The sequence below is a fragment of the Glossina fuscipes genome, unplaced genomic scaffold (genome assembly GCF_014805625.2).
Source record: "Glossina fuscipes isolate IAEA_lab_2018 unplaced genomic scaffold, Yale_Gfus_2 115, whole genome shotgun sequence".
In the NCBI taxonomy this organism is placed as follows: domain Eukaryota; kingdom Metazoa; phylum Arthropoda; class Insecta; order Diptera; family Glossinidae; genus Glossina; species Glossina fuscipes.
The window spans coordinates 545,331-557,348 of record NW_023998458.1 but is presented as its reverse complement, the minus strand read 5'-3'; positions in this window follow the sequence as shown (position 1 = coordinate 557,348).

The window sequence follows — 12,018 nt, the reverse complement described above, 5'->3', positions numbered from 1 at the left end:
AATTTCTTCAAGCTCTAAATCATATCCATAAAGCCCTAGAGCTATGCTCTCAGCTAAATAAAATACTTTAAATATTAACAAAAAGTTATCCTTTGAAAATTTTCACTTCTTAGAGGAAGAACAAATTGTTTCGTACTTAACGTGTCCCTTCGTATCCTTATCGCAATATAAATATTTAAAATTATTCCTCCAAATAACGGGAAAAAGAAGGAAAATAGCATTTGAGTAAGCTTATTACCTTGATAAATTCCAAGAAATTGTCTTAAAACGATGTCAAACGATATCAAATTGAAAATTTTTATTGGTTGTCATAACAAAATCTTACGGAAAAGTATGGATGAAAGAGAAGATTCTTAAGCAAGTTTCTCGGTTAAAAGGAAAAAAAAAAAAAAGAAAAGAAAATTATTTACTTTACTTACTAAGTAGCGATTATGACACTGGATACATAAATTATTAAAATCTATAGGGGAATCGATGATGGCGAAGAAAGCAAAAAAAAAAAAAAAAAAAAAGCAAAAAACCATTTTAAAAATTTTTTTTTTTTATTTTCTTAAAAAAGAAGGAAATTTGCGTTTGTATTAGTTATTGTAAATGTTTAAGGGATAAAGAAAAGCCAACGTTAAGCTACTATTGTTATTATCATTTTGTATGTGGTTAATGTTAACGTTAATATTTAAGGAGGGGGAACAAACGCACATACACACACATACACACACACACACACAGACACAGAGATAGAGAAGGTTAACAGCTTTATAATGTGTTTCTTAGCATACTTAGTAGTCCGTGGGGACTATTCCGGTTGATATGAGCAAAGTTGAAATTCATGTTCGCCTCCTTTTTCTGTTTTTTTTTCCGTTTAATTCTGCGTTGAAAGGTAGTTGAGAGCTTCTGTCTCTATATGTCTATATATTCATATACGGTTTGTTTTGACAATTATCACAGATGGTTTAATTGTGGTAATTACACACTGACACATATATCGCAATATATATATATGCATATACATGTATGTGTGTATATAGCCGTTCAGTAGATAACTTTTAATGCTACTAACCCGACTTGACTCAACTTAGGTGTAATTAAAATAAATATATAAAAGTGTAAAAATTAAATATTTAAAATTACTTAAGAAAAAAAAAAACAAAAATGAGCAAATACATATAAAAACTTTTATTTACTTAATGATGGAACCTTTATCATATAAACACTCTCACATATTTGTTAATAATAATAATAAATTTACTTTTTCATAGGAGCACGTATGTGTTTATTCATTTTCCTTTCCGTCGTCCGGATCGTCTAGAGTGGTTTTTCTCGTTTCAGAAAGGGTTAATTATTTAGCTTGCTGGAGTTTATCGAGCCATTTGCTGTCGTTATTGTTGTTGTTGCTGTTGAATCAAAACATTAATGCGTTAATGACACACAACTGCGTATAATTATTGTGCTACAATTTCGTTACTGTTGCTCTTTGCTTTTGTTTTTTGGAAATAACTGATAATTTCTTTTCACTTCCTTCTCTGTCACTCTTGCTGCCGACGCAGTACATTCTGTTACTATGTATTTTTTACGGTATGTTTGTAATTATTTATTGTGACTTTTAATTCACTTTTGAACATGCTGACGCATCCATATACACACATATATGTATGTATGCACAAACACACAGATACACTTATACATTCATATATATCTTTACACACCTTACCTATTCATTTTATTAATTTAACTGTTCTTTGCTTTGCGCGAGTGTTTTTTTCATTTTTTTTTTTTTGTAAAATTCTTCCGTTGTATTGTATGTAATTAAGTTGTTGATGTTACTGTCAAGATTTGTTGTTATTGTTACTGCAATTGTTGTCATTTTATTGTACCTTTTTAATCACCCAAAAGTTAAGCTGGTTTTTCAGGATTTTTATTACAAAAAAAAAACAAAAAAGAAGAAGAAGAAGAAGAAAAAGGCAATTATTCTTTTCTTGAATTAAGCACAATTTCTGTTTTAACTAAACGCAAAAAGGACATCATTATAGTATAATTAATGACCACTGGTTTGAGGTTTACCATGAACAAATCATATGGTCGCATATAATCATAAATAAATCATTTATAATTAATTTGCTTAGACTTGAAAACCATAAATATGATGCTTAAGCAGAGATTTTAATATTACTGCTTATCATCTTATTAACTTTGTATTATTTATATATACTGGCGTTGAAATGGCACATGAAATAAATCAATGACCTCATTAAGCCCCTTTTGCCTAATCGCGATATCGACTTTGGTGTGTGATCGCTGTCAACGCAAAACGCTTGCATTTAAATCTATACTGAGTAATTGTCGGATATAAGACGTTGTTAAGCTTTTTCAAAGGAAGTTTTGCGTGAAGGCTGCAACAGAAGAGATACACGAAATAACTGACCTCACGAAAGAAGAATTTTTTGCCTAAAAGTAAAAAATAAACGCCGTCATGCGAAGATTTCTTGCGACTTGCCGCATTTTTTTCCGCCATAAAAGTCAAATTGTCGCAAAAACTTTTCCTAACGAATTATTATGAATTTATTCATCTACTAGGCGGGGTTTGAGCTCCGCTCCGATGACTTCGTATGACTGTCAGTATTGCGCGTTTATTCGCCTTTTTTAACTCTTTCAGTGCAACAAATACTCAAAAGTATTGTATTACTTTAGGTTGCTTTGGAAGGAGAAGTTGACTCGACTTGAGTGCGAACGATGTTCCTTGTGTTGGGTTTCACTAATTTTGAAGTACCCATATCGTCGTTTGTTGGTCCACTGCTTAAGTGGGGATTGAAATAAAACTGATTGCCAGCAATATCTTAAACTTAAACGGTTGTATCGGTTCATGTTGTTTTAGCACTTGGTTTATCTTTTATAACTTATTAGTCAGCTTAGAATCATGTTCTTCGTAGTATTCACTCAGCGAATTGTTTTTTCCCAATGGCCATGTGAACTTGCATACATGAGCGCAGGTGAAGACTTTGGCCCATAGACATCAATTAATCTGTCAAATAATCGTAACTTGATTTCTAATGATTTCTTTACATTATCCAAAGTGAAAAAAACACAGTTTCGTTCTTGAAAAAACAATTTCTTCATAATATTTGATTCTCTATAGAAAAACTAAGATTAAAACCGCATTTGTTTTCTTAGCGCAATAACTATAGAAAGGCAATTAAAACTATTCAGCGGTCAACATTAAAATTTCTTCAGTTGCCTTAGTCTTTGGGCCTTTGATGCTTAATTTTATATTTCTCAGATACATTATATGCAAAAGTCAAGCAAAAAACAAAGCATCTTCCCAAAGATAATAAGTAGAACACACTTCTAATTGAGATCTGGATCAAACTGTTTTTCAACACAAGCATTATTCAAATGTCGTCCAAGAGATATCTTACAGGACAGCATGTTTTTGAGGTGCGGTAAGGTTTGATGATTTGTCTCGAGCGGAGCATGTACACGAGCATAGCTAAAAAAGTTTCGAATTTTTCGAAAACATAGACTTACTTTTTACCTAGAAACCAAAACCTTTAATCCGGTTTGACTATCCATCGAGTTTATCTGCGTGAAGCACATAAATGTGCTGAAAGTAACTCGCGCAAATTAGAGAAGTTAACTAGACCATGTGCGCAAGGCTTGATTGGAGTCTTATTGAGTCGGTTTTTTAATTCTCGATTTTTTTACCTGTTAAGGGATTCTCATTATATCGACCTTTAGGTCATTGTAGAAATGTCTTCGAGATTAAAGATATTTTGTTGAGCCCCAGTATTAGTATAAAACGTTTGGGATAATTGAGTAATTTTTCTCATACTAGTTGGTCATGTCCCGAGCGTCAGACTAGTGTGTGTTTTGGAAGCTGACATTTCATTTCAAAACTTGCATTGCACAAATCGTGTCAGAAAATGAGATGAAATACGAAAATGAGCTTTGCTACGAAAAGGCAATAATCCTCCGCAAGCCCAACAACAAATTTCATGCCTATGGTCAACATGTTTTATCGACCCGAATAATATATCTTTGTTTTTTATTTGACTGACCAGTTGAATGGCCAAAGGAAATACGGAGAGAAGAAAATAGGATTTATGTACGTTCAGATAGTTTGCTCATTTCCGTTCAGAATATTCTGATGTCAAAAATGCAATTCGCTCTGGTTGCGCAATAGTTGGAAAAGTCGAAGAACATCTTACAAGATTTCGAAGAAAGCCAAAATGTAAGCAGCTGCGCTAATATTGCTAAATGGGTGGAGTATGGAAGTTTTACATCATTTGAGTAATGCTGGATATACAGCGAAGCATGGTTCGCCAAATCTGTCCCGTAGGACAAGCACTCCTGCTGATCTCTGCGAAGCTCGGGTTGCTTTCAAGAGATCTATGAAATTTGTTTTTTTTGTTTCACATAAAAAAATCAATTTGAATCTATTATTATTATTATTATTATTATTATTATTATTAAGTTAGCCAGAGAATAAATTCTAAGACCAAAAATCTTAAAGCACTAGCATCTAAGGCTTTCGGCTTTATTAAAAACTCTACCGCACTTGGGATTGGAACCCACGACCACTGAGTTGCTAGTCGAATTGCTAGCCTCTTGCCTTCTATTTGAATCTATTTTTATCCCTATGCACAGTAATTGCTCTCACTATCTTAAACGGTCTCTCCTGTTGGCTCATATAGAAAATGCTTCCTGTCAAAACTGCTTTTGCTTTAATGAGTAAATAAAAGTAGAATTTCAGCTATTAATTAGTTATTTTGAAACCCTTTCGCGCTGCTTTTACGTTTCTTTTGTATCCACTATCCTGCTTCCATTAGACAAAAGGTATCATTTTATTAAACTTGTAGTTAGAGAAAACCTACAACTTTCAAAGAGACCTTATTATGGATAGATACCGGTTTAGAGACGGCACGTTTTTCTAATTTTCAGCTAATAAAAGATGTTTAACAACGTCAACATAAACATTACACTAAGCCGTAGCAATGAAGTTGAAAAGTAGACCGGCATTCACGTGTAATGTCAAGTGTCATTATCTTGTTTGCACAACACACACAAATTGTTCATAAAATAAAAGCGCTTAGAGCAAAAGATGTATGGCTGTCAAAATGATCTGCGAGTGTAAGAGTACGAGACGAATGAAGAACCCTAAGCAATTACGGCATTAAAAGGATAATAATTTACGCACACATTGGGAAACTAAACAAAACTAAATCAACAAAAGCGTGTTTTATGCTTAGTTGGAAAAGTAAATAAATGAAATTTTTTATGAAAAACTATAATCAACGGCTTTTTTGACGTCTCCCGTGTACGTGTGTACATATGTACATGCGTGTATAATGCCGGACGGTGTGCGTGTATGTATGGTTTAAAGAGAAAGAAGCAAAAAATCAACAATTGTTAAATGCAATGAGGTGATCGCTTGAAATGTTGAAATAAATAAACCAACCATAACCATGGCACGCCCACTTATGTCAGTAATTAGTGTAGCAAACTAAACAAAATATTAACATTGTTATTATTCATATATATATATATTAATGGGGTAGTTTGATCAGTAAATAGAGAACCATTTACACGAAAAATGCACAAACAAAAACACACGTAAACGCACTCAGTTTCAATATAAAGCGGCAAGCACGCGCCTACGTAGCTAAAGCGTGTGATAATTATGCATTTTCCCTATGCTGCAGTACACGTGCCTGTGCTCTGGCATATGCTTCCATGCTTTAGACAGTAAAATGAACCTTTAGATGCTTGTTGTTGCTGTTTTTATTGTTGTTCTTATTGTCCTTGTTGTTGTTATTATTGTTGTTATTATTGTTATAGGTAATGCATGCTCATGTTAAACAGTTTCATTTACAAGTATCCATTTCCGCAAGTTCCGTTTTAGTTTGGTTTTATGATGCCTTGACTCTGCTCTCTCTCTTAGATTTGTTACAAATATGTTTAAACTGAATATAAATAATTACTATGAGTTTGAACTACAGTGTCCGTCTCTCCGTCTGTCTGTCTGTTTATTTAGAGATTGCACGTAAACTGCACAAGCACAAGTATAGCAAGTAAAACCTTTAAGTGAGTGATAAACGTGCTGTGTCAGCATCGCACAATATGCTTTACTTAAACATTCAAGTGGTAAATTAAAAGTCCACTTATTTAGTTCTCAAGTACCCTCTACCTCTGGTTGCTTCAAGTCTACCATCCTTACCATATAATATTTTCCCAGGGATTTACTTTGTTTATAAACAAAGAATTAATTTACACCTTTTTAATGGCATTTATTAAGTGTATTGAGCGCGAGTTTCCAAGAAAAAAATCGATTAAGTTTGAAAAGTAATTAAAAAGACAGCAAATATTTGGAAACAATTTTGTTCCATTCCGCGATATAAACTTAATCCAGTCTTCTGCCAAATCGGTTCTCGCTTATCGCATTATCTAAAGCTGCCCGAAATCACGAAAGAACCATCGGATCCGTGTACAGCAAAAACTTAAATGGAGAAATATTTAAATATAAATTTGCCTCTCCAGCGTTTGATCATAATTAGATCGTAGATGACAGCGACCTTGAATCTTATATATAAGTGACTGTTAGTTTAAATTTTTGCATCCTCTCTCCAGAGAGTGTTGCGGGAGAATATATGGTATTTAGCTAACTTCGCAGCATCATCGAAAGCTTTTGCTATTTAGTAAATTGAATTATGGCATAGATAAGTCTGGAATTTAGTCAAAGCTCACAACGCTCAGAATTAATGAATCGATTTCTGCGAAATATTTAAAAGACGTTCGCTTTTAATATAAACTCAGGGGGTTTGAAACCGTTGCTATTGCTCTCTTACGATATGATATGATATTAATTAGTTAGTTAGCTTCATATATTAGTTAAAGTGGAGGCCTCGGTAATACCAACTACTATTGTACCCATCACCGGTACATTATCGGTAAATTCATTTTGTGGAAACGTTTGCAACGCCAAGGGGGAAGTATCAGCGACCACAGAAAGTACATGTATTCTTGATCAGCATATTAAATCGGGCATGCATTTAAGCCTGACTCTTCGTCTGACTGTCCGTCCGGCTGTCTTTTCGTCCGTGTAATGTCTGTTGCAACTATCAACTTCGAATTTGGCAGAAACATCGGAAACTCTTGCACGCAGATTGGAATCAAAAACGAAAAAAATCGATTGAAGGACACGCCTACAATAGTACACAATGTGAGGACATTTCTGCTTTTCAAAAGGAATAGAAAATTGGTTTTTTGCTCATTGCTCACAAACGATAGCAGATAAATTCACAATAATTTGAATGTATATTTTGTGGGCGGTGATATAGCACCAATACAATAATAGGATAAAACCAGCCACGCCTACTCAAATTTATTGTGCATCGTTTTCCTTTTTTTGCACTTTTATAACGCATAGAAGCAAGGTTCAAAAACCCTACAAAGTAAATAATTTCTGGGCCAGAATCAAATTCTTAATGCAGTTAAGCATGTCTGTCTTTTCGTTTGTTCATTTGTCCTTTCGTCCAATAGCGTAGTATCTGCGGCAAGCATTCGCCCGCTAGCAAAAGCGAACATATCGACCACAAATTTGCAAAAAAATTTAAAAGTGACCAAAACTTGCAAAACACACGCCTACACACGCCTAGAACAAGGCAGCCGCCCCCTTTCGGCATGGTAAGACATGAAAATCTAGTTCTTTTACTTCTTTCCTCTTTTTTACGACGACGGTGATGGATATAAAAGATTCCGTCCCGACCGAATTTAATTTTCTTACTTGTTCCTTTTTTCTTTTTTTTGAAAGCATATCGCACATGTACAACAAGTATTCCATTCTCCCCCCCGATTTGTCAAAGCGCACTACTTCAACGATTTCGAACGATGACAGCCTTTCTTGTTTTCCTATCCGTTTTTCGTATAAAACGTTTGCTGTCGGAAGCTTGCCTAGAGGTCACATAAGACAGTTATGATCTTAGAAATGGTTTCAAAGTAATTAAAAGCAACTTTTAGAACATCTTCTATGATTAACACCTCAGGGCATGTACTTGTACTCTCGCTTAAGCGTGTACTCACTCTGTGGAGACGCTAGTGTAATTATTATCATTGGGTCTTGTTATGGATCTTCTTTAGTGAGCTTTGCTTTCAATGACTGTGCTCTTGCGCTGAGTGCAGAAAGATGGTAACTGCCATTGCCGTAAACTGTTACGGTTTTACATAAATTCTTAAAACCCATCAACTACGTATCAGTAAACTTTTTTAATTCTATTCAAACATTTTTGGCTTGAGACTGCTGGCTTGATAAAATGACGTGATAAGGATTTTTGCCTTTTAACGAAGTAATCGCACTAAAAGAAATCACCAGGAATGGTTTGTCATTTTAATCATACTTCGCATGATTTAGAATCTACCGACTTGCGCCTTGTGAAACATGACTGTTATTGGTTTATTCAGCAAAGTGTTTTGAATAATCATATTTGCATAAAGCGCCCCACAAAACAAAGGAGCCCACGATCAATGAAGTTGGATCATCAACAACACATTCGCTTACAAGTATAATATTCGTTGCATTTCTTGTCTGCTGTAGCTCATTCCATTTCTTTCCGCTACTTTTCAAATTGCTTACTTGTTTCATATGCTATCGGAGCGATCGTATATTGACACTATTGTTAGTGACTAATGTCCTGGTAAAAAACTTTAGATAATTTTCGAAGTTCATTAAATTATGTATTTTTGTGGGCTATAGTTAATTTCGATTTTGAAAGCTTATATTACGACATGCCCTTAAAACGAAGAGGAGCATTGAATGAGCGTCCGTACGTTTAGACACAAAACCATTACAATACATTTTTAAAACCACTCCACTGGAGAATGGAAATATATAAATTTTAACGTTTCTCAAAAAGCCATAAAGATATATATAATATAGGTTTATGTGTAGAAAGTCATTGCCATCCATATCTGCCGAAGCAATTTTGAGGACAAAATCATCTATAAAAGACGAAGAGTTTAAGAAATCTGTGCATTAGACGAACGTATTTACAAATCAATGTACAAATATTACAACACAAATCCCTAACACATAGCAATGATACACTAATCTAATACAAATCCATGAAATGATTATAAAAGTAGTTTGCTATACTTACTTACCAATAAGCAACTGTACTGTGATGTGTGATACACATTGCCCCTGGGGGAATTGCCAACAGAGAGAAAGAACAAAGAGCAGAAAGAAAAAAAAAAGGTAGGAAAAACCCCAATAGAATATGTTGAGCACAATTTCAATAAATATATTTTTGCATTAAGTGCAAAATGGCAGAAATAACTAAACGAGAAATTCACTTTCAGAGTTAGTCGTATTACCTAGTAATGTTTTATTGTATTTCTTACAGTAGTTTTTCTATTAACGCCATTGTAGTTGAAATTGTTGTTGGGGATTAATTTCAGAGAAGTTATGGCTCTTTTAAGGTCTTGCCAAAACTAGTTGTCTACTCGGTTGGTTTGTTTTCGTTTCGAATTCATTTCGCCTACGACACATGTACTCTGAACGATTTTTTGAAAATTAATAAAACTCCTCTTGTTTACAATTAGAATTTCGCACCAAAAATTTTAATGTCATTCTGTGAAAAATGTTCCCAGAATTCCTCTTACACCGAATATGCCTGATATTATTACCTCGTAAATGCAACTCTTCCTCTTTGCAATTATAATTTCTCCTCGAAAATCTTAATCGTGTTGTGCGAAAATAGTTTATGAAATTTTTCCTTAACAATTTTATTGTACTATCTGAAATATGAACGCATCGAAGTAGTCATGTTTGTAGGTAGAACGTGCCACTGTCTTCGTCGATCAAAGTAGGCTTGGGAGTCGATAAAAGTAAAGCAGGCTTTTATTTTAATCCTTCAAATGACTCTAAACAGATTCTTAAGTAATGTACCTGGCTTACCATCACCTTTCAGGTAGTCGCACCTTTTATAGATTCATCCTGAGACCTTTACTTTTATGATTTTACGTTTAATGTCAATCAGCTTAATTCCTCCACAATTTTGTGTTGAATTTATTAGAACAAAAAGTCAAATCGCTGTCTCTCTCTGTCTCTCTCTCTCTCTCTCTCTCTTTCCCTCTCTCTCCCTCTCTCTCTTTTCGTAGGAAATTTCCTCGAAGGTCGACAATGCCAAATCTGCTTTACATGTTCAAAACAAAGTATCACGAACTCTCTTAAGATCTTAAGCTGTTGTCAGCAACTCGGTCATTATTCTGATTTTGACGATATCTTCCTCATTGAACGATGTTAATGACCTAAGAAAGAAATGAGAAAATGCTCAATTAATTGTTGATCCCCCTTGGAAAGCTCTTCGTCGCCTCTGTTTCATTCACTTTTGATTGCAAGCGGTTATCGAATGTGTTTTCTGAAAATTTTAACTCATTTGCCTAAAAAAAAAAAACAAAACTTTTTATTTACCAGTATTTTCATTGTATAAGCTCGCACGAAGGGGTCTGATTAACGAACTAATTAACTCAAAACCCACTAACTAAACTAAGATTGCAAAAGAAAATTTATATCTATGTCGATTTCAATCGATTTTTCTTAACGCGGATAAAGCTTTTTAGATACAACTCCTATATCAACTACGAAACTATAGCGTTACCTTTTTTGCCCTTGTGTGGCAATGTTTACGAGCCTGGAAACATTTCAAATTGTTTTTCTAATGAAAGTTTTTGCCGTCATATAGGTGCCCACGTATTCCATAAGAGTAAAAAATTCTTGCGCAGAACCCTTGAAGATGGTAAACGAAATTTGCTGTAGGTATAATACATGATCGCTTATTATTATTGCTATTATCGTCATTATTGTATGCTATTTGTTGTTAGGAAAAGATATTATAGCCAATAAATAGAGTCCTAGTCAGACATTGAAGCAAATATGTGCCAAGCCATGTTTGAAACTGTTGCTGTCTATTATCGTTGTAGACGAGGAAATATGAAATGTAAATCTAAAAACGGAATAATGGTTTGAGTAAACAAAAAAATAAATACTTGCTTGAGTCATCAGTCTTTTGGTGTCAAGGTTTTGCTATCCACAAATGGGTTTTTCTTGGAATCATTCTAACAGAAAATTGTTGTTGAAGTTCTGTGCTAACAAGAACAAGAATTCAACAAAGTTAAGGACAGAAGCACAAGCGATTTGTATTTTATAGTTGTAACCTCTCGAATTTTTCTTCTAGAAGACATTACTACCCTTATAAAGTAACCAGTTAATATTTGCTGAAAGCGTCAGTTCATTGTTATTCCTCAGAATGGGGTATTGAAAAGCACAGCAGTAAGATATTTAAAATGATTAGCTTGCTCTGCTGTAAACTTTTGAGAAACAAACAATAATTCAATAAATCTTCCCATGATCTTTGGTTTTAATTCCCTGTTTATATATATGCCGTTAGTTAACTTTAACATTAAGCAATAGGCTGACATAAATTTCCTATTAGACATGGCTTTAGTAGCCATAAAAACAATTGCAAAACAAGCATGAATTCGGAAAGCCATACAAGGAGCAAAACCGTTCCTCATCTTGTTTTCCCATCTTAGGCTGAAGTTGCAGCTATGTGTTTGCAAAACATGGAATACGGACTGACGTGTACTCACGTGTACTATGTAAGTTCATATTCAGACGAGGATGTTGGACCTTATTCAAAGTTGTACAACAGATGCTTTCGAATGAAATCTGGCAAGGGTAGCCCGTAGATACCCATCGAGAGATTCCCCAATCGAAGAGTTCTTCCGGCTTCCTATCTTATCCAGCTTGCGAGCGCCAACGGGGAGAGAAATTTTATTATAGCGCTGAGCGCTTCCAAGGCGGAACATATAGCATAAAGTACAGTTATATGGTATAGCTTCTAACAAAGAAAATCCTTCTTCATTTGTTACACTAACAAGGTATGTACGCATATAGTTCGCAAAGGCGTACCATAGCTTTACACAAATTCCAGAAGAACAAATGCTCTTTAAGAAAAAATATTACGTCCT